A 20561-nucleotide genomic window follows, 5' to 3' on the forward strand; every position below is an offset into this window, starting at 1 on the left:
TCCTTGGGTCCTGCACTGTCGCTCCTGTTGCGACTCATCCCGGTAACTACGACTTTACCTCTAGTAACTTGTACTGGAACCCCCTGGTTCGTCTGGACCAGCTGCCTCGTGTGCTAATCCCTCTCAAGAGGTAGTGACCTGGTGTTCCCCTCAGGAAAGGCTATCCCCACTATCAGGGGCACTGCAAAGAATTAGGGGTTCACTTAGACAACGCTCTTAGAGGAGGTAGGACACGTGGCACAGTGCGTACACACCCACTGGTTCGTGACATGGGAAATCCTCCAGCCTGCTACCCCATACCACCCCTTTCACTCACAGACTGTTCCTCCATACCACCATTCTCTTACACAGACTGATTTTATGCCCCCTCTTCCTCGCACACACTGGTTCTCCTGCCTCCTCTTTCACACACAGACTACTCTCCATGCTCCCCTCTTTCTCATGCAGACTGCTCCTCACATCCCTCCTCTTTCACACACAGACTACTCTTGTCACGGATGATGTTGCAGATAGCTGGAAGTTATGAATAAACGTCCGACTGGCTTGATCCCAAACTAAGGAGCATATAGGTGACCCCTATAAGACCCAAAGAGCTCACCCTGACTGCTAAGCACATACAAGGGTCTCAGAGGTAGACGATTGCATGCCCACGTACCTAGACTGTGTGACACCTGAAAACCCTTTAATAGTGAGGGGACACGACCACCGGCTCCTGCACTTCATACGGAGGGAGTCAGGGTCACCTAGAATCAAGCCAGCAAGGAAACACAATACATGAAAGGACTTATCTGAACAAGCAGCAGCAGCAGCCTCCAGCAGTGAACACTTCAATCCAGGAAGTAGTATAAACCGCAAAGTGAGGCAGTATGGGAGGGAATATAAAGGAAAGAGGATTAGTCTAAATAGGTGACACTTGGGAGAAGGAAATGAGATGAGAAAGTGAAACCAAAACAAAGAACATAATGCAAGAGGTAGAAAAGGACGTCTGTCAGACCTTCTCACAGAAGTGGCGGTGACAACTCTCCATGCTCCCCTCTTTCTCATGCAGACTGCTCCTCTCTGAAGACCACCGATTGCAAACAGACTGCCTCACCTTCCACATAAACTGTTCTCTTCACAGGCTGCTCCCTATGCCTCCCATACACTGTCGGACTGAGGGCCCACCAGTGAAATTAATTCTGGGGGCCCACTATAAAGCTACATGCATATTCTACCTACCCACACTACCCAGTTTTTATATGGACATATGCAATGTACTGTATACAATCTCAGCTACCCTAATTATATGTCAGTGGTAGACTAGGGGACCACCTTGCACAGGGGCCCACCGGGGGATTCACCTGTACCCCTGTAGGGCCAGTCCGAGCCTGCCCCCATACTATGCTTCCTATGCCCATTTCCTTTCTCACAGAGCATCCCTCCATGCCCTCGTCTCCTTACAGACTGATCTCCTCTTGTTGTCAATCCTTTCATTACATTCCTCCAGCAGTAACTTGCAGCTGAATTCTTCCTCTCCATTTTTCCCTTCCATAGAGCTGCATTGGGAATATGTCACCTCCATTCTAGAGAGGACCCTTTACACTAACCTCCCCTGCAGTGTAGGACCTTTGTCATGTCACTCTAAAGTCACCAAAGGTCCTGCACCTGATTATAGTTGTAGTTTTGCTATGATTTGCAAAAAAAAAAAAACATGCAAAAATGCCAGGGTCTAGCTGCAAAAACACATTCAAGGTGCAGTGTGAACCTTTTCAGATGGTCCTACAGCATCATAGTAGTTAAAGAAAACGGGCCAGGGCAGGGCCCTAGATTGCCCGGGCTCTACTACAGCCCTGATCTGCAGGTGCGTAAGCTTTGAGCCATGTGACGTTTCTATTCACAGGTCTGCCGTCATTTCTCTTAGTTTTACAAGGTCGTTAAAATAATTGCACACAGAGATCAGCCAGGGATGATACAGCTGAATCACAGGCGCCATTAATTTTACTACTGTACGGTGGTGACATCTGTGTCCTCTACATAGTGTATAATGCAACACAGCCAGAAAGTTCTGTCCCCGAGAGTCATCTGCATCAGTATCCACAGCACAACACACTGCGTAACAATGAACAGAAAAATCACCATGTAGCCATCTGTAAAGAGAGAAGGATTTCTACTTTATGTATGATGTTTCACTATGTCTTTATGACTGCATTATAGTAGTTATATTCTTGTACATAGGAGCAGTATTATAGTAGTTATATTCTTGTACATAGGGGGCAGTATTATAGTAGTTACTGTATATTCTTGTACATAGGAGCAGTATTACAGTAGTTATATTCTTGTACATAGGAGCAGTATTATAGTAGTTATATTCTTGTACATAGGGGGCAGTATTATAGTAGTTATATTCTTGTACATAGGAGCAGTATTATAGTAGTTATATTCTTGTACATAGGAGCAGTATTATAGTAGTTATATTCTTGTACATAGGAGCAGTATTATAGTAGTTATATTCTTGTATATAGGAGCAGTATTATAGTAGTTATATTCTTGTATATAGGAGCAGTATTATAGTAGTTATATTCTTGTATATAGGAGCAGTATTATAGTAGTTATATTCTCCTACATAGAAGGTAGTATTATAGTAGTTATTTTCTTGTACATAGGAGGCAGTATTATAGTAGTTATATTCTCCTACATAGAAGGCAGTATTATAGTAGTTATGTTCTTGTACATAGGAGCAGTATTATAGTAGTTATATTCTTGTACATAGGAGCAGTATTATAGTAGTTATATTCTTGTACATAGGAGCAATATTATAGTAGTTATATTCTTGTACATAGGAGGCAGTATTATAGTAGTTATATTCTTGTACATAGGAGCAGTATTATAGTAGTTATATTCTTGTACATAGGAGGCAGTATTATAGCAGTTATATTCTTGTACATAGGAGGCAGTATTATAGCAGTTATATTCTTGTACATAGGAGGCAGTATTATAGTTGTTATATTCTTGTACATAGGAGCAGTATTATAGCAGTTATATTCTTGTACATAGGAGGTAGTATTATAGTAGTTATATTCTTGTACATAGGAGGTAGTATTATAGTAGTTATATTCTTGCACATAGGAGCAGTATTATAGTAGTTATATTCTTGTACATAGGAGCAGTATTATAGTAGTTATATTCTTGTACATAGGAGCAGTATTATAGTAGTTATATTCTTGTACATAGGAGGCAGTATTATAGTAGTTATATTCTTGTACATAGGAGCAGTATTATAGTAGTTATATTCTTCTACATAGGAGGCAGTATTATAGTAGTTATATTCTTGTACATAGGAGGCAGTATTATAGCAGTTATATTCTTGTACATAGGAGGCAGTATTATAGCAGTTATATTCTTGTACATAGGTGGCAGTATTATAGTCGTTATATTCTTGTACATAGGAGCAGTATTATAGTAGTTATATTCTTGTACATAGGAGGCAGTATTATAGTAGTTATATTCTTGTACATAGGAGGTAGTATTATAGTAGTTATATTCTTGTACATAGGAGCAGTATTATAGTAGTTATATTCTTGTACATAGGAGGCAGTATTATAATAGTTAAAGTCTTGTACTCAGCCTGCAATACACAGTGGACACCTACAGCAACAAGTGCCAGCGTCCAGCAGTTAGCCAGAAATTCAAGGGAGAAGCAAAGCAGCACATCAGAAGTGCCATAAACTGCCAATTTGTCGGCCAACATACGCCATCATCTGAGGACAGAAATTGCACATTGTACAAACTGCTGCTGGATGTATTCCAAGTTATATTTTTCACTGAGTAAAGAGACACTTTTTTTCTTTTACTTCTGGCCTGAATCTTTAAATCACCGTTCCACTGCACTGATCCCCATCGAGCAACGGCTCATCAGCGGCATCTCATCAGAGCCACTACCACCCCTATCCTCTGCACTGGCTCCTTGAGGACTTGCTGCACATGCATATAATTTTATGGCCGTTTTAGGCCTGTGAGCCTCTGACTTCTAGGCAATCTACCTTTAACAGGATTTTCCAGCAGGACTTGTATTGGCCATGAGCTAGGGAAGGATGTTCTTTCTCTTTAGATCATTCCCTAGCCAAAGAAAACAACCCCTGATCACCCTCCCTTGTGGGCTACCGGGTGTGGATTAGAATCATACACCTTGTTTATGGTATGCTATAATAAAATATTTGTTTTATATTCTTATACTTTCCTCTGTTCTGTCTAGATGTCCCATCTGGCTGCGTGGAAGGAATACATATGCTCTGTTTTAATGAATGCTAGGATTTCAAGTCATCTTTACTTACCTATGTGGCCGCTGCAGTAGAAAATCACCTGTTTTTGAGTTGCATTGATTTATTTAAGTTACATAATGGACAGAGTTCTCCATAAAGCTGTGGTTGTCTCCCACAAATGTTCTCTGTCTCCTTTTTTTATTTATAGATTTGATTGTGTCCCAGCAGTCTATGTACCTGGAGAGGCAAGTCTGATAGTGCAGGTCCCATGTGTTGGAAGCCACCTTACCGTTGGTAGATGGACACAATTTTGATAAAAATGTGTGCAGATAGCTTCTCATATTCTTATAGTAACTATAGCAGTAATGCAATTTCCATTTAGTCATATGTCTTTGCGTATGGCAGTATGCTACTTGTAGTCCTTGTATGCATTTATGTTGCAGCCATGGTAGCATGCAATGCCTTTTTTTTTTTGTTACATTTTTTGGAGGGGGTGGTCTTACTTTTTTGTATAGTACTGCCCTTGACCTGAAAGTCAATAATCATCCCTTTTTGCAACCCTGATAAATCACTCCTTTTACCCATGACAGCAACAAGGAATGCGTGTGCAGACAGCTTATCACACACCTTATATACCCACTGAGCCTGCTCAGCACACCTTATATACCCACTGAGTCTACACAGCACACCTTATATACCCACTGAGCCTGCTCAGCACACCTTATATACCCACTGAGCCTGCTCAGCACACCTTATATACCCACCGAACCTGCTCAGCACACCTTACATACCCACTGAGCCACCTCAGCACACCTGATGTACCCAGCGAGCCTGCTCAGCACACCTTATATACCCACCAAGCCTGCTCAGCACACCTTATATACCCACGAGCCTGCTCAGAACACCTTATATACCCACCAAGCCTGCTCAGCAGACCTTATATACCCACCGAGCCTGCTCAGCACACCTTATATACCCACCGAGCCTGCTCAGCACACCTTATATACCCACCGAGCCTGCTCAGAACACCTTATATACCCACCGAGCCTGCTCACATCACCTTATATACCCACCGAGCTTGCTCAGAACACCTTATATACCCACCGAGCCTACTCAGCACACCTTGTATACCCACCGAGCCTGCTCAGTACACCTTATATACCCACCGAGCCTGTTCAGCACACCTTATATACCCACCAAGCCTGCTCAGCACACCTTATATACCCACCAAGCCTGCTCAGCACACCTTATATACCCACCAAGCCTGCTCAGCACACCTTATATACCCACCGAGCAGCACACCTTATATACCCAGCGAGCCTGCTCAGCACACCTTATATACCCAGCGAGCCTGCTCAGCACACCTTATATACCCAGCGAGCCTGCTCAGCACACCTTATATACCCAGCGAGCCTGCTCAGCACACCTTATATACCCAGCGAGCCTGCTCAGCACACCTTATATACCCACCGAGCCTGCTCAGCACACGTTATATACCCACCGAGCCTACTCAGCACACCTTATATACCCAGCGAGCCTGCTCAGCACACCTTATATACCCACCGAGCCTACACAGCACACCTTATATACCCAGCGAGCCTGCTCAGCACACCTTATATACCCACCGAGCCTGCTCAGCACACCTTATATACCCACCGAACCTGCTCAGCATACGTGACGTCCTTTATGAGCTACAAGCTGCCAACTTTGAAACTAGGAAGTGGCCATAATAATAGGACTCAGCTGTGTATATAACATCACACACTACACCACAGTACCATGCAATAATCTTCTCTGTATTCCCATGTTTCCCCCTTCTTCAGGGCTGTTTTCTCCGGTTTCTTGAGCCGCGCTCCTTTCTGATATTGTTTAAGAAGTTAGATTTATTAGGAAAACAGACTGATTAAAGAGCTGGAAGATTTCCTAGAACAGATCAGTCCTGGCCTTTCTAAACATATCCATTCTCCGAGGAGCTTGGCTGCTGTTCCGATTTCCACTTTGAAAAGAGAATCGTCTGTACTTTACCTAAATGGCCTCAGAGAACGCTGCGGAGGACTACATGAAATGTATATTTTCAGTCATTCTGACCCCACAGCCACCCAAAGAGCATGAGGGTCAATTGTCAAGTGTAGACATGGCCTAAAAAAAGCAACGAGTGGGTGTAGATGGTAGCACCCCAATAATAAACAAAAAAAAAGTCCATAGTTGAGACCTAGAAAAAAAGAGTAGAACACCATGTGGCACGAGGACTCAGGATTTCATAGTGCAACAATAAATATGGAAGGCGGCTTCACTAGTCCTAATATGAATAAGAACACAACATATTACAATTATCGTGGCCCCTATGGTTATCCTATACATTAATAAAGCAGCCAATGCTATAAAACTACATACAAAAGTATAAATGTATCTAGCCGCAGCTCTGATATGATCATAAATAGAAATCACGTAGTAGAAAAACAAGTAGAAGATACAAACTGTACCCCAGAACATAACTGCTAACTCTCAAGCTACGGGGAAATTCATTTTGAGCTAACAGAAGGCAAATAAAATATAAAAAGTCAGGGGTGTATATAGTAAGAGTTGATAGCATCAACCAGCCAACAAATTGCCGCATGCCCGCACAGTCCTGAGTCCACAACATGACGGTGCAGTGCACCAGTGGACCACTGCAAAGGGTTAATTTAGTGCTGCTAAGTGAAATGTTGAGATTTAATGTTAAATAATTTATGTTTCTATGCACTCTGCATACCAAACAGCAATGTATGGGCAACATATGGTTAATTGGCAGCCTAATTACGCTTCCAGGGTGATGGACAGGGTCCCCCTTCCCTGGTTAGTTAGTTCAAGAGTCTGTCTGAGCTGAGCTACAGGAAGGACGTGTGTGTGACAGTTTCTTCAGAACTAGGCCAAAGCTCAGAGAACCTTCATCTCTGAGACTACAGCTGCCGGAGAAGCTACTTCATCAGCAGATTACCCCCTGAGATCAGACACCTTACAAGGTCCAGAACCGACAAGGCTGTACATGGGATTCAGACAGCAAGGTATTGTGCTATTTTTTATGGTAGAAAGACTTTGCTGCTGTGACATTGCTACAGCACCTACCACACTCCATCTGGATCTAAACTCTGCACCCCTCAGCCCGCAATCTGCAGAAAGGGTTAGCTCCAAGACTCTGTGTAAGTTATTTCAGTTCCCAAAATATCTTTATAATTACTGAAATGTGTCGCTAAAGCACAGATTTATAGTCTATATACAATCTGCAGAAATAGTTGAATCACTACAGGACATTACTTATCCTGTACTGATCCTGAGTTACATCCTGTATTATACTCCAGAGCTGCACTCACTATTCTGCTGGTGCAGTCACTGTGTACATACATTACATTACTTATCCTGTACTGGTCCTGAGTTACATCCTGTATTATACTCCAGAGCTGCACTCACTATTCTGCTGGTGGAGTCACTGTGTACATACATTACATTACTTATCTTGTACTGATCCTGAGTTACATCCTTTATTATACTCCAGAGCTGCACTCACTATTCTGCTGGTGCAGTCACTGTATGCATACATTACATTACTTATCCTGTACTGATCCTGAGTTACATCCTGTATTATACTCCAGAGCTGCACTCACTATTCTGCTGGTGCAGTCACTGTGTACATACATTACTTATCCTGTACTGATCCTGAGTTACATCCTGTATTATACTCCAGAGCTGCACTCACTATTCTGCTGGTGCAGTCACTGTGTACATACATTACATTACATATCCTGTACTGATCCTGAGTTATAGCCTGTATTATACTGCAGAGCTGCACTCACTATTCTGCTGGTGCAGTCACTGTGTACATACATTACATTACTTATCTTGTACTGATCCTGAGTTACATCCTGTATTATACTCCAGAGCTGCACTCACTATTCTGCTGGCTATTGGAAAAAGTCAGCAAATTTGTTGCATTTTATGCCAGTGGACTTTGTGTGATGTTTTATTGGGAACTTCAGAGCCTTGGACTTCTTGTATCCCAGTTCCCATCAGAAGTTAATAATGATGATGATGATGATGGTTATAACAGCTCCTCGCACAGGCTGGGGTCAGCAGTGGTCACTGCGTCTCCTGTGTATAATAATACATCACAGCGTGCACCAGGAGATGTTTAGTTGAGACGCTCTGTTTATAAGACCTGATGATTGTTGTGTTCTCTCAGAGGTTATGCAAGAAGCTGGCACCGCATTTATAACTGCGATCTGAAGTAAACCTTGAATGTCACTGGCACATTTTTATGTGGAGCGTAAAGATGTCTGAAAGCATTGGAAGAAGCTGTCAACAAAGTCAAGAATTAGAGGTTTGATAAGATGCAGGAAAGGTCATAACAACAAGATGACTACCACCACCATCCAGCCTTAACATGTTTATTGTAACTTTATTTAAATCCAAAAGTTCAATGACATAACGTTATGTGAACTGCATACCATGACATGTAACATGATTGTGGTCATCTATCACATCAATTCCTGTCTTAGTGACCAGATCTATGGAATATGCAGTAGTCACAGACAGTAACTGATATGGAGGTCTGGGAAAGAACAGGTCAGGGAAGCTCCTCCCATGCAGAGAACAGAACAGTGAGGCTCCCCCTATGAAAAGAAAATATCAGGGAAGCTCCGCCCATGCAGGGAACAGAGAATAGTGAGGTTCCACCTATGGACAGAAAAAGGAAGCGAAACTCCACCAATGCAGAGAACAGAGCAGTGAGGATCCAACTATGAAGAGAAAAATGGCAGGGAAGCTCCACCCATGCAGGGAACAGAGCAGTAAGGTTCTACCTATGGACAGAAAAAGGGAGCAAAGCTCCACCCATGCAGAAAACAGAGCAGTGAGGCTCCACCTATGGACAGAAAAAGGAAGTGAAGCTCCACCCATGCAGAGAACAGAGCAGTGAGGCTCCACCTATGAAGTAAAAAGGGCAGTGAAGCTCCACCCATGCAAAGAACATGGCAGTGAGTCTCCACCTATGAAGAGAACAGGGTAGGGATGCATGAACCCACAAACAGTTATGAAAACTGATTCCCAATCCTGGGTTAATTTGGGAGGATGATCGCTTAAGACCAGTCGTTTTTGGGTCTTAAAACATATCTCCTATCCAGTAAAGACCAGTCTTTTTTGCCCTGCTGCTCCATCAAGACGGAAACATGGGATCCCTGTTGGGGTCACTGACCAAACTTTCAGTCTTGGCCAAACCCCTTTAAATAATGTGAGGAGAAGAAAGGAGAGAAGGACAATAGAGGAGAATAGGAGAAGACAGGAGAGAAGGAGAACAGAGGACAGGACAAGAAAGGAATGAAGGAGAAGAGAGTAGAGGATAGGATAGGGGAAGAAGGGGGAGGAGAATAGAGGAGAGGAGAAGAAGGGAGAGAAGGGCCATAGAGGAAGAGAAATGAGAGAAGGAGAATAGATGAGTTAAGAAGAAAGGAGAAAATGAGTATACTGGAGAGGAGAAGTAAAGAGAACAGAGGAGATGAAAAGAATGAGAGAAGAAGAACTGAGGAGAGGAGAAGAAATGAGAGGAGAACTGGGGAGAAGAGATGAGAGAAGAAGAACTGAGGAGAGGAGAAGAAATGAGAGAAGAACTGAGGAGAAGAGATGAGAGAAGAAGAACTGAGGAGAGGAGAAGAAATGAGAGAAGAACTGAGGAGAAGAGATGAGAGAAGAAGAACTGAGGAGAGGAGAAGAAATGAGAGAAGGAGCAGAGAAGAAAGGAGAGAAGCAAAATAGAGCAGAGGAGAAGGTCCTGGACAGTGGAGCAGTGGCGTACTGCCAATATAGGCAGACCACGCCGTTGGCGGAGTTTCTGCTTGGAATATTATCAACTCAATTACAAACAAGGACGAAGCGTATACAATTACATCTTTATCCAATGACCTATTCTGCATAAAGGGCAATTTACCTCTCCATTCAGTCTTGGATGTAATACCTCTGCTGTCAGCTGCATCCTCTACAGCAAATTACAGTGATTCAGCGTCTTAATGACACCTGCAAGTTCTCACCTGGATGACATAATTCACTAATAAGGTATGGTCTACAGTCTGATGGCCTACATGTGTGATCTCCAGGTGTCTGCTATTACAACAACTCGCTGTTCAGCACTGAATTCATTAAGGTTCCTTTTATCTATATTTAGAGGCTGAAACCACAAGACGTGCAGTACTTGATGCATCTGGTAAAGGACTGATGATGTCAGATCCTCTGGAACCTTTACCCCAGATCTAAGGGCTCGTTCAGACGGGCGATGTTCATATCCGAGTGCAGAATGCAGAGTCTCGGACTGAACACTGACCCATAGAAGTCAATGGTCCAATTCACATGTGCAATGTTCTGCACAGGCCAACAGAGATGATCGCAGCATGCACCATCCAGCTTTGATTGTACTGTAAAGCTCGGCACTCCCTCAGCACCAGAATTCGTGTGTATTTTAGTAAATGCCCCCCAATGTGTGCAGTTCTCTCCACTGAAATCTATGGAACTAGCTGCGAGCAGCCACGTTTCATCCACTTCTGACAAAAGCCGCCTTAAGTTCTGTTTTTTTTTTAAAGGGTTGTCCTGGGCTACAAAAACAAGGCTTCTCTCTTCTAAAAGCAGCACCACCCCTGTCCACAGGTTGTGTGCGGTATTGCAGCTCTGCCGCATTACCAATGGAGCCCAGCTGAAATACCAGACACAATCCATGGACCGGGGTGGTGCTATTTTTTAAATAAAGCAGCCGTGTTTTTCTAATTCTGGACAACCCCTTTAACTATAAGGCTAGGGCTACATGGTGATCTTGCCCATGACACCCATCGTGTGACCGAAGAGCTTAAGGGATGCCCTAGACCAGTGGTCTCCAATTTGTGGCTCTCCAGCTGATCCAAACCTATAACCCTGCATGTTGGGAGTTGTAGTTTTGCCTAAGTTGCAGATACAGATATTAAGAATGTTGACTGATTTCCAAGTTTTTTTTAGCAGGACGATCGCAAAATATCAGTAGATCCCATCAAAGGAGAACAGATCCAGAGATCCAGTTAGATTTTTAGCTTTTAACCTTGACATTTGGCTCATGAGAGCCCCAGCAGGTTGCCTTTAAGAAGCCTTGTGCTTTCTATCTGATGGAGCAAGTTTACACAATTCTGGGGACAGCAGATCATTCCCAAAGTGTTTTGCAGAGAGCAGGCGATGGTGTAACTCCGGCAGATTAACAGCAGCAGGTGAGCAGATCGCAGTCACGCCGCAGCATGATGCCAAGGGCAGAGACGGGCATAGCAGTGTAGATGGAGGCACAACCATCAATGTCAGGAGATAAATACAATGAACCAAGATCAAAGTGACCTGGAAAACTGGGAACAATTTATAACAATAATCTGCACCAATAAGGCCTCATTCACATTTCCGTTTTTCACTGACGTGTGCTGTCCGCATTTCCTGCGGACGACACCCGTACCCATTGATTTAAATGCGTCTGTTCACACATCAGCATTTTTTTTTTACTGAACGTGGAAAAATCGCAGGGACGTGCACTGCTTTGATCCGTGATGCAGACCAAGCACGCCCATAGAAGTCTATGGGTCCGTGAAAATCACTGACACAACACGGAGGGCATCCGTGTTGTGTCCATGTTGCATCTGTTTTTTGCTGAAGACTAATAGGAGATTCTTTGGAAATTAATTTTCAGCTGAGCAACGTCAGTCAATTACGGATGACACACGGATGGTAAAAACAGACACATGGACCAACCACCGATCCTTCACGGATGGAACAAGTACGCTTTTTTAACGACGTGTCACTGACATGGAAATATGAACGAGGCCTAAGGTCCATGGACTGCAATTAAAAGTGTTGTCCAAGACTTAAACGCTATGGACACCTTTAGGGGCAATTTTTATCAATCACTGCATTCTCATTTTGGCCTAAAAATCATAAAATTTGTCAGCTTTGCTTTCACTTTCAGCGCATTTCCAGACTGTTGCTTCTACTTTCTCATTGAATCCGTCAGGGAGCTGCTCTGACAACTCAGTCTGTAGCCCTTATCTGTACTTTCCTAACAGCTCATAAACACTTGATAAGAATTTAGCTTTAATAAGTGCTCATGAGCTGTCAGGGGTTCAGAGATAAGGGCTACAGATTGAGCCATCACTGCAGCTCCCTGACCGATTCAATGAGAAGGTGAAGCAATAGTCTGCACGTGCACTGAAAGTGAAAGCTGCAGAGGAAAGACTGTTGAAATTATTAGAATGCTATGATTAAAAATACTGCACTGACCAGTCCTCCGTATAGGTCATCAATATCTGAAAAATGGCTGTTCGACCCGAGGTAACCCAGCAATCAGCTGTTGGAAGCAGCCATGGTGCTCAGGAAAGTGCTGTGGACTTTGCCTCGGCCTGTAACATCACATTCATCGGTCACATGGCCTCAGTCCCATTTAAGTGACTGGACCGGGGCTGCAATACCAAGCACAACCACTATACAATGGGCGGCGCTGTACTTGGTAGACTGTGAAGGGGCTGCAGTGCTCATCTGAGTTCTGCAGGCCCTTCAAACATCTGATCAGCAGGGGGTCAATAATCAGACTCCCACCGATCAAATATTGATGACCTATTCTGAGAATAGGTCACCGATGTTTAAGTCCCGAAAGGCCCCCCTAAAATACAGAAAGCCCGTACCCAGTGCAAAGACACATGACTAGACTATATTGAGAAAAACACATGACAACTTCCAAAAACAGCGCCACATCTGCGACATAGGTTGTGAGTCCTATTGCAATTTTATATCACTTACGTCAATGGAGCTGAGCTGCAGTACCAGAGAAAACCCATGGACAGGAGTGGCGCTGTTTCTGGAAGAAAGCAGCCATGTTTTTCTAATCCTGAACAAAGCTGTATTCCTACCACCTAAAATCACTTCCTACGACCTACTATCCTCATCCTCCACTGGATTCCAGAAGCTACAACCAACCTCTGCTCCTTTACATTGCTCAGAGCCTGTAACCTGCCCCCCAAAGGGAACAGAATGTGTCTAACCCTCCACCGACGAGACACCTGCGGCATGCCCGAAACAGCTGATTGGTGGAGGTGTCTGGCCCCCGACAATCTGATATTGATGACCTTTCTTGGGGATAGGTCCATGCCCAAAATTCAACCAGTCTGGCTTGACTGGGAACAGGGTATGTCATCTTAAGTGTGGAAAATCCAGCCCTTCCCTTCTCTTGCAGATCGCTGGATTCTAGCGCATGCACAGTGACCCCGCTAAAGTTAGGGCAGGTACACCCAACTTCCCTGCGCATGCGCTGAATTCCAGCATTTTGTCAGCAGAGCATTGCACTTTAGTGTAAACTTGCCAGATGCAGAAGACAATAGAGGATTTTGGAGATAATGTATCCTGTCCCCAGGGTTGTCAACCAAAACTGATTGGAAAGGTTTTGGGCTTATACTGTACATCCTTGACTCTTCTCCCAAGTGGTCCCACCTCCTTGACTCGAGAAAGGTCATTTACATATGGGCCAAAAGCCTTCTTTTAAAAAAAAAATTCCCTCTTCTATTTTTACATGTCAGATCAGGAACCAATCAGAAGCATCATAAGAGATGAAGCATCAGGTAGCAGTGGTTCAGGAGCATAACCGAGGTATTTGCCAGGAGGTGAGGCCAACAAGCCACTTTGCCTGGACCAGGGTATTTAGATAGAGGATGAGGCCAGTGAACTGAACTTTTGCCATGAAAAAAGGAAATAATAGCTATGGCTCGGGGGTGGCCACAAAATCCAGGTGTCAGGTTCCCTTTAAGGTGGTTGTTTACTCAGGACAACCCCTGTCCATAAGGATTATAAGGGGCCCTTGGACCCCCTTATCGACCAGAGTGGAGAGCGTCTACTGCTTAGGCCTAGTGGTTTTCAGGAGCTGGACCACCCATGATCACCACTTATATTTGAAAAGGAGGTTGCCCCCATTGGATAACACTTTTATGGGTGCAAGAATTACAGAAATATGTCAATTAGAGACTATGCCACCGTTACGCCCGTTGTAATAGCTCCAGGGGATTTACAAAAATGAAGCAGCTTTGCAGATAGTCTTGATGAGAAATATCCTACCGTTTAATATATACAGCCCCTATGCAGAGCCATGGCTGTGTATATATGTGGGCTGTACACAACGCTGCGCAGGGCTGAGAGCTGAATCCTTAATTGACCTAAATGGTATAGAGCATGGGTTTGACGGCGCGCGGTATTTATGAAGTGAGAGTTTTGTGGGGAACTGTTGATGCGGGAGAATAACAAGGGACATTTCCAGGAACCACGTCCTGACTGAACTCCTGCTAAAGCAAAGTCCATCCACCAGCCTGGCCTCCTGACATGTCTGTCTGAGCAAACAGTTGTATTCCCCATGAAATAACAATCCTGGAGCGTCATTTCTTTAATTCTTCGTTTGACGTTCCTCTGTTATTCCCCCCGTAAACGTGTTAATAAATAGACAACTGGGTGTTACCAGTCCCCTTGTCTATAGTGTGTCACAGTCTGACACGACCAGCACGGATTGGGCAATGTCAAAGTGTGCAGAATCAAGTCCTGTCGACAAAAGGAATGGCAGCGCCCAGTTGTCAACGTATTTGTGCATTTCCAGGAGGAATAACAGAGTAATGACGTAATGCATTGTTCCAGAGTGAGAAGTTGGATACAACTGTATCCAGTCCAGACAATTCTCAGTATGGACTGATACATAGTATCAAACATAGCAGAGAGATTTGGGCAGCTGCTGCTCACTGCACAATTGTAACAACCCCTCAGCTGAGAGCAGGTCTGTCTATATATGGGATATGGTGTATTAGATATGCTTTGCTTTCCTGTCTTTTTCTTTCTACCAATGTTGATTTTCAGTTTTTTTCTGCATTGGCAACAATAGATGTTTTCAAAATTCTGCTGGTTGTCATTGGAAACAAGACAATGGGTTAACCCGTCTCCAGTGTCAGACGTGTGACCTACTGTCACGCTTCAGTGTGGGAGGGAAACACCACACCGAGCATAGGCGGGAAGCAGTGGCATACACACAATCCATGGGGCCCCGACGCAAAACTGATCCATGGGGCCCCCTCCCCATCCCGTCCCCCAACCCGCCGCCGCTCCCCCGCAACCCGCCGCCGCCCCCCCCCCTTCCACTACCATTCACCCAACATGCCTCCCAACAGTACCGCTTTGTGCGGGACAGGCTAATTTTGGATGGCAATCCTGCTGTACTGCCATCTGTGGATGACACTGTTATGGGATATCTGTGGATGAGACTGTTATGGGGATCTGTGGATCCCCCATAAGTGCTCTCCACAGATCCCCCATAAGTGCCTTCCACAGATCCCCCATAACAGTGCCCTCCACAGATCCCCCATAAGTGCCTTCCACAGATCCCCCATAAGTGCCTTCCACAGATCCCCCATAAGTGCCTTCCACAGATCCCCCATAAGTGCCCTCCACAGATCCCCCATAAGTGCCTTCCACAGATCCCCCATAAGTGCCTTCCACAGATCCCCCATAAGTGCCCTCCACTCTCCACAGATCCCCCATAAGTGCCTGGCTTCTAGTAATGTATCAGTGGGGAGGGAGGAGGTGGGGACACTGGCGGCGGGGCCGGTGCAGTGCCCGGCGCTGTGCACACACTGGGGGCAGCTCCTACCTTCTGGGAGTAACTTCTGCTGCAGGACATTTTGCTCCACGGTCATGGCCCAGCTCCTCCCCGCGCTTCTTCTGCTGCTGCTGAGATCCAGAGCACGTGGCAGTGGGGCGGGCACATGGGCCATGCACTGTGCGGGTCCACGAGCCAGCATCTCTCCCTGAGCTCCCTCTGTCATGCTCCTCCTGCCCTGCCTGCCTGCTTCATTCATAAAGTGGGAGGAGCAGGCAGACGGGGCAGGAGGCGCATGACGGAGATTTTTCTGACACTCACTGCTGGGCGCTGGCATTTTGCCAGCAGCTTGAGCGAGGCCACAATAAATGCTGCGCGGCCGCCCACGCGCGCAACTTAGTTAAAAATAGGACCTTTCATTACAATAAAAAAATCTAAACTAAGTATACAGACATGTAGAGCGGCGTCCAGGGATCTCCCTGCACTTACTATTATCCCTGGGCACCGCTCCGTTCTCCCGGTATAGGCTCTTCAGATTTTCGGCTCAACTGGGAGGAGCCTGCTCTTGTTCTCCTGGGCGTCTCCTTCTCCCAGGCTGTAGCGCTGGCCAATCGCAGCGCTCAGCTCATAGCCTGAGAGGTTTTTTTCTCCAGCCTGGGAGAAGGAGACGCCCAGGAGAACAAGAGCAGGCTCCTCCCAGTTGAGCCGAAAATCTGAAGAGCCTATACCGGGAGAACGGAGCGGTGCCCAGGGATAATAGTAAGTGCAGGGAGATCCCTGGGCGCCGCTCTCCATGTCAGCATACTTAGTTTAGATTTTTTATTGTAATGAAAGGCCCTCTAGGGAACACTGACTGCAGGGGCCAGGGGGGTCCACAGGCAGCCGGGCCCCCTGGAGTGTCGGGCCCGGTCGCAACTGCGACCCCTGTATGTACGCCACTGGCGGGAAGGGGGAAACAGGGAATCAGGCCTGAGAACTAGGAGAGGAAGATGGACACCTAGTGAAAACCCTAACCAAAATCCTGACTGACTACCAGTATGAACAGACTCCAAAGGTAGGTGAGTTCATACGCAGGAATACCTAGAGTCCTATCAAGCCCTATAGGACCCTGGTACTAATGGCAGAGATGAGACTACCTGTTCCTCCAAAAGTAAGTACAAACAGGAGTCTCCTACAGGCCTAATACAAACAATAGGGAAATGCAGCACACAAAATCCAACAAATACAAAAGGGAAAGGAAAGACTTAACTTCAAAGAGGCTATGGAAGCACCCGGAACTCAGCCAAGATCCAACCACAAACAATCCACAGGTCCAACAGAAGCTATAAACCGCACAGCATAGTGGGAGGTTAGAGATGTGGCCATTACCAGAAACAACACAGACACCTATTGATCCACAAGGAAAACCTGTCTGATCAAACCACGTGTTGCCAGTCTCACAGATCTCCTGCCACTCACTGTCGACGGGAAGTCCGTATGTCTCGATATGTCTGTGACACCAACCTGCTGATCACCTACTGCATAGCAGTCCTCTGAGCCCCTACAATGCACTGCATCAGAAGTTAGCTGTAAATGTGATCAGAGAAGAAATCATCACGTAACACACAGGAAACAATGGATTTACAAGGTTATAATACTTAAAGGGGTTGTCCACTTTTAACAATCTCAACCTTCAGCAATCAGAATTAATATGGGAACCCACCACCATGTATTCAGCTTCCCTGCAGCGCCCCCACAGGGGAAATGAAGCATTACACAATTCACGTTGAATTCAGTGTCCTGTGTATGGAATTCATGGACATGCTGGGTCCTCCTGAGCGACGCTCTTTGTACAGATGATGTCTCTAAGGTCTCATGCACACAAACGTATTTTCTTTCCGTGTCCGTTTCAATTATTTTTTTGCAAACCATATGCGGAGCCATTACTTTTAATGGGTCCGCAAAAAGAAACGGAAGTTACTCCGTGTGCATTCAGTTTCCGTATGTCCGTTCTGCAAAAGAATAGAACATGCATTACGGACAAGGATAGTACTGTTCTATTAGGGGACAGCTGTTCCGTTCCGCAAAATACGGAATGCACACGGACGTCATCCGTATTTTTTGCAGGTCCGTTTTTTGCGGACCGTAAAATACATACGGTCGTGTGCATGAGCCCTATGACGGGGAAATGGTCTTTGAAGTTGGGTTTTGATCAAGGCTTGGTGCTGCTATTCTGATGACACCTGAGTGCCGCCATTATCCTCAGCATACCGCAGCCGTGTTATGTAATCAATGCAGGATCCACCCGCTATATGACTGCCAGATGTAGGACATTCCTTACATGCCTGCGCCGGCTTATGTAAAACCATTGTGTCATCCTGCAACTATAAGAACATTTTAATATGGTTACATATTGGAACAAGTGGATCACGGTCAGGGACTAGGCAGATTGCAGCACTGCATGCAAAAGTGGTTGTGCCCCTGTCTCAACGGAGCCCTAGGCCACTGCCTACTCATCCAACCCTCGCCCCCATCCCTGCCATGCCACTTCCCTGGAAGCTGTGGTCGGGGTCGTTCAGGAGATCAAGCTTCAGCCTCCATCATGTTTGGGCAGGGGCATTGCTGAGACCCCATCTAACGATTTCTGCAAATAGCATGCATGCACTGTGCAATGAAATGCTATGCAATTATTGTGGTTTTCAAGATCTCTGCTTGCTGTCATTGGAAAGTACCCTTTGATGCTTACTTTCAGTGGATAGAATCCGTCCTGGCCACAGGGGTAAAAACAGTGTGAAAACCGTTTATTCCTCCCTCCATTGTTTTCAATGGGAATATGCATCATAGTAAAAAAAATATATATATATTTTTTAACTGACGTCAATTCTTGACCGCACAGAAACTGACATGGGTAACCCCACACGTATGAGCCCCATTAGCAGATCCGTGTCAGAAATATAGGGCTGAAGATTTTTCAGTATGAAGAATCTGTCATCTGAACATGCCCTTAGAGCAGCGGTCCTGCTGCTGTGAAACTACAACTCCCAGCATGTACACTTGCTTGGCTGTTCTTTTAACTTCCATAGAAGTGAAAGGAGGTTCACTTCCGGGAGTTGTAGTTTTCGAACAGCTGGAGTGGCGGAGGTTGCTGATCCCACGCCTTAGAGCAGGGATGCCCAACCTGTGGCCCTCCAGCTGTTGCAAAACTACAACTCCCAGGAAGCCTGGACAATCCACAGCTATTAGGGCATGCTGGGAGTGGTAGTTTTGCCACAGCTGGAGGGCTGCAGGTTGAGCATCCCATACCTTAGGCCTCATTCACATTTCCGTTATTAACTAACGTGTGCTGTCCGTAATGCAGTACTTTGATCTGTGATGCGGATGAAGCACGCCCATTGAAGTCTATGGATCCGTGAAAAATTACTGACACACATCTGTCCGTTCCGTTTTTCACTGAAGACTAATAGGGGATTCTTTGGAAATTAATTTTCAGCTGAGCAACGTCAGTGAATTACGGATAACACACGGATGGTAAAAACGGACCCAGGGACCAACCACGGATCCTTCACGGACATCTTCACGGATGAAACGCGTACGCGTTTTTTCACGGACGTGACACTGACACGGAAATGTGAACGAGGCTCCGTCCACAATGATGGGAGCTGTGTGGGTACAGCGCCAAAGCTGCAAGGTAACAGCTGATCGGTAGGGTCGCGAGATCTTAGACCATCCCCGATCTGATGTTGTCTACTGGGATTGGCCTTTGATATCAAAATCCTGGACAACCCCTTTAAGATTTCTATTACATCAGGGATGCCCAACCTACGGCCCTCCAGCTGTTGCAAAACTACAACTCCAAGTATGCCCGGACAGCCTACAGCTATAAGGGCATGCTGGGAATTGTAGTTTTGCAACAGCTGGAGGGCCGCAGGTTGGTCATCCCTGTATTACATGAAAGCAAGCAGAGATCGTGAAGAATCGTGAGGAATGGATACAGAAAGTACAACGGAAAATTGTAGAACGTTTCATTCCACAAAGAATAACCTTTATTTGCTATAACCGAACAATCCCTTTAAGGAGTTACATTCTCTATGGTTTTCTATGGTTGGTTGCACGTTGTGTAAGATCGTTCTCAGATCTTCCAGCAGGAGGACAAATAAAAAACTCCTCGGAAGAAATCGCGTTTTCTTTGTGTATCTTGGACTCTCCGTTTCCAGGCTTTGGCTGCGGCACCGAGTTACGGGGGATTGTGGTTTAGTAATTCAGCTGTTGGGTCAGCTGCAGGATCTATTCGTGGGGCCGCGCTCCTCAGAAGTTACAGTCTGTGCTGTCACCAGCTTTCCACAAATACATCCAGTATTGGCCAATAACGGGACACATGTCCTCCGCATGCCGGGAACAGCATAGTTCTGTTACATTGTGTCAGTCTGAAAGGTTATATAGATAAAGGGGCAGATTCCTGAATTAGCCTCAAGTCCTTGAGTCCTCAGCTCTATGTTTCTTATAAAGCAGGGTGACCTCCAATATGGCCTCCATCACAGCTCTCACGCAGGCTGCCAACCGGTCTTCTCAGATTCCTCTGGCAGAACTGCCTAGTTATGCAATCATACAACTAGTTATAGGACTGGACTGGGTTAACCCGGGATCATGGAAGGGCCACCCCTCCAGACAGTGTCGGACTGGGGTACCTAGGGCCCACCAGTAAA

General features: G+C 45.5%; 1 long non-coding RNA gene across 1 annotated transcript in view; it reads left to right on the forward strand.

Moving 5' to 3' along the window:
* Positions 1 to 7132: 7132 nt before the first annotated feature.
* LOC122939624 overlaps positions 7133 to 20561 on the forward strand; it is a 61510-nt gene continuing 48081 nt past the window's right edge. The window contains exon 1 of the long non-coding RNA XR_006390126.1: positions 7133 to 7282. This is a non-coding gene — a long non-coding RNA (uncharacterized LOC122939624). The remainder of the gene's footprint in view (positions 7283 to 20561) is intronic.

Source organism: Bufo gargarizans, chromosome 5 (assembly GCF_014858855.1).
Source record: "Bufo gargarizans isolate SCDJY-AF-19 chromosome 5, ASM1485885v1, whole genome shotgun sequence".
Classification (NCBI taxonomy): Eukaryota; Metazoa; Chordata; class Amphibia; order Anura; family Bufonidae; genus Bufo; species Bufo gargarizans.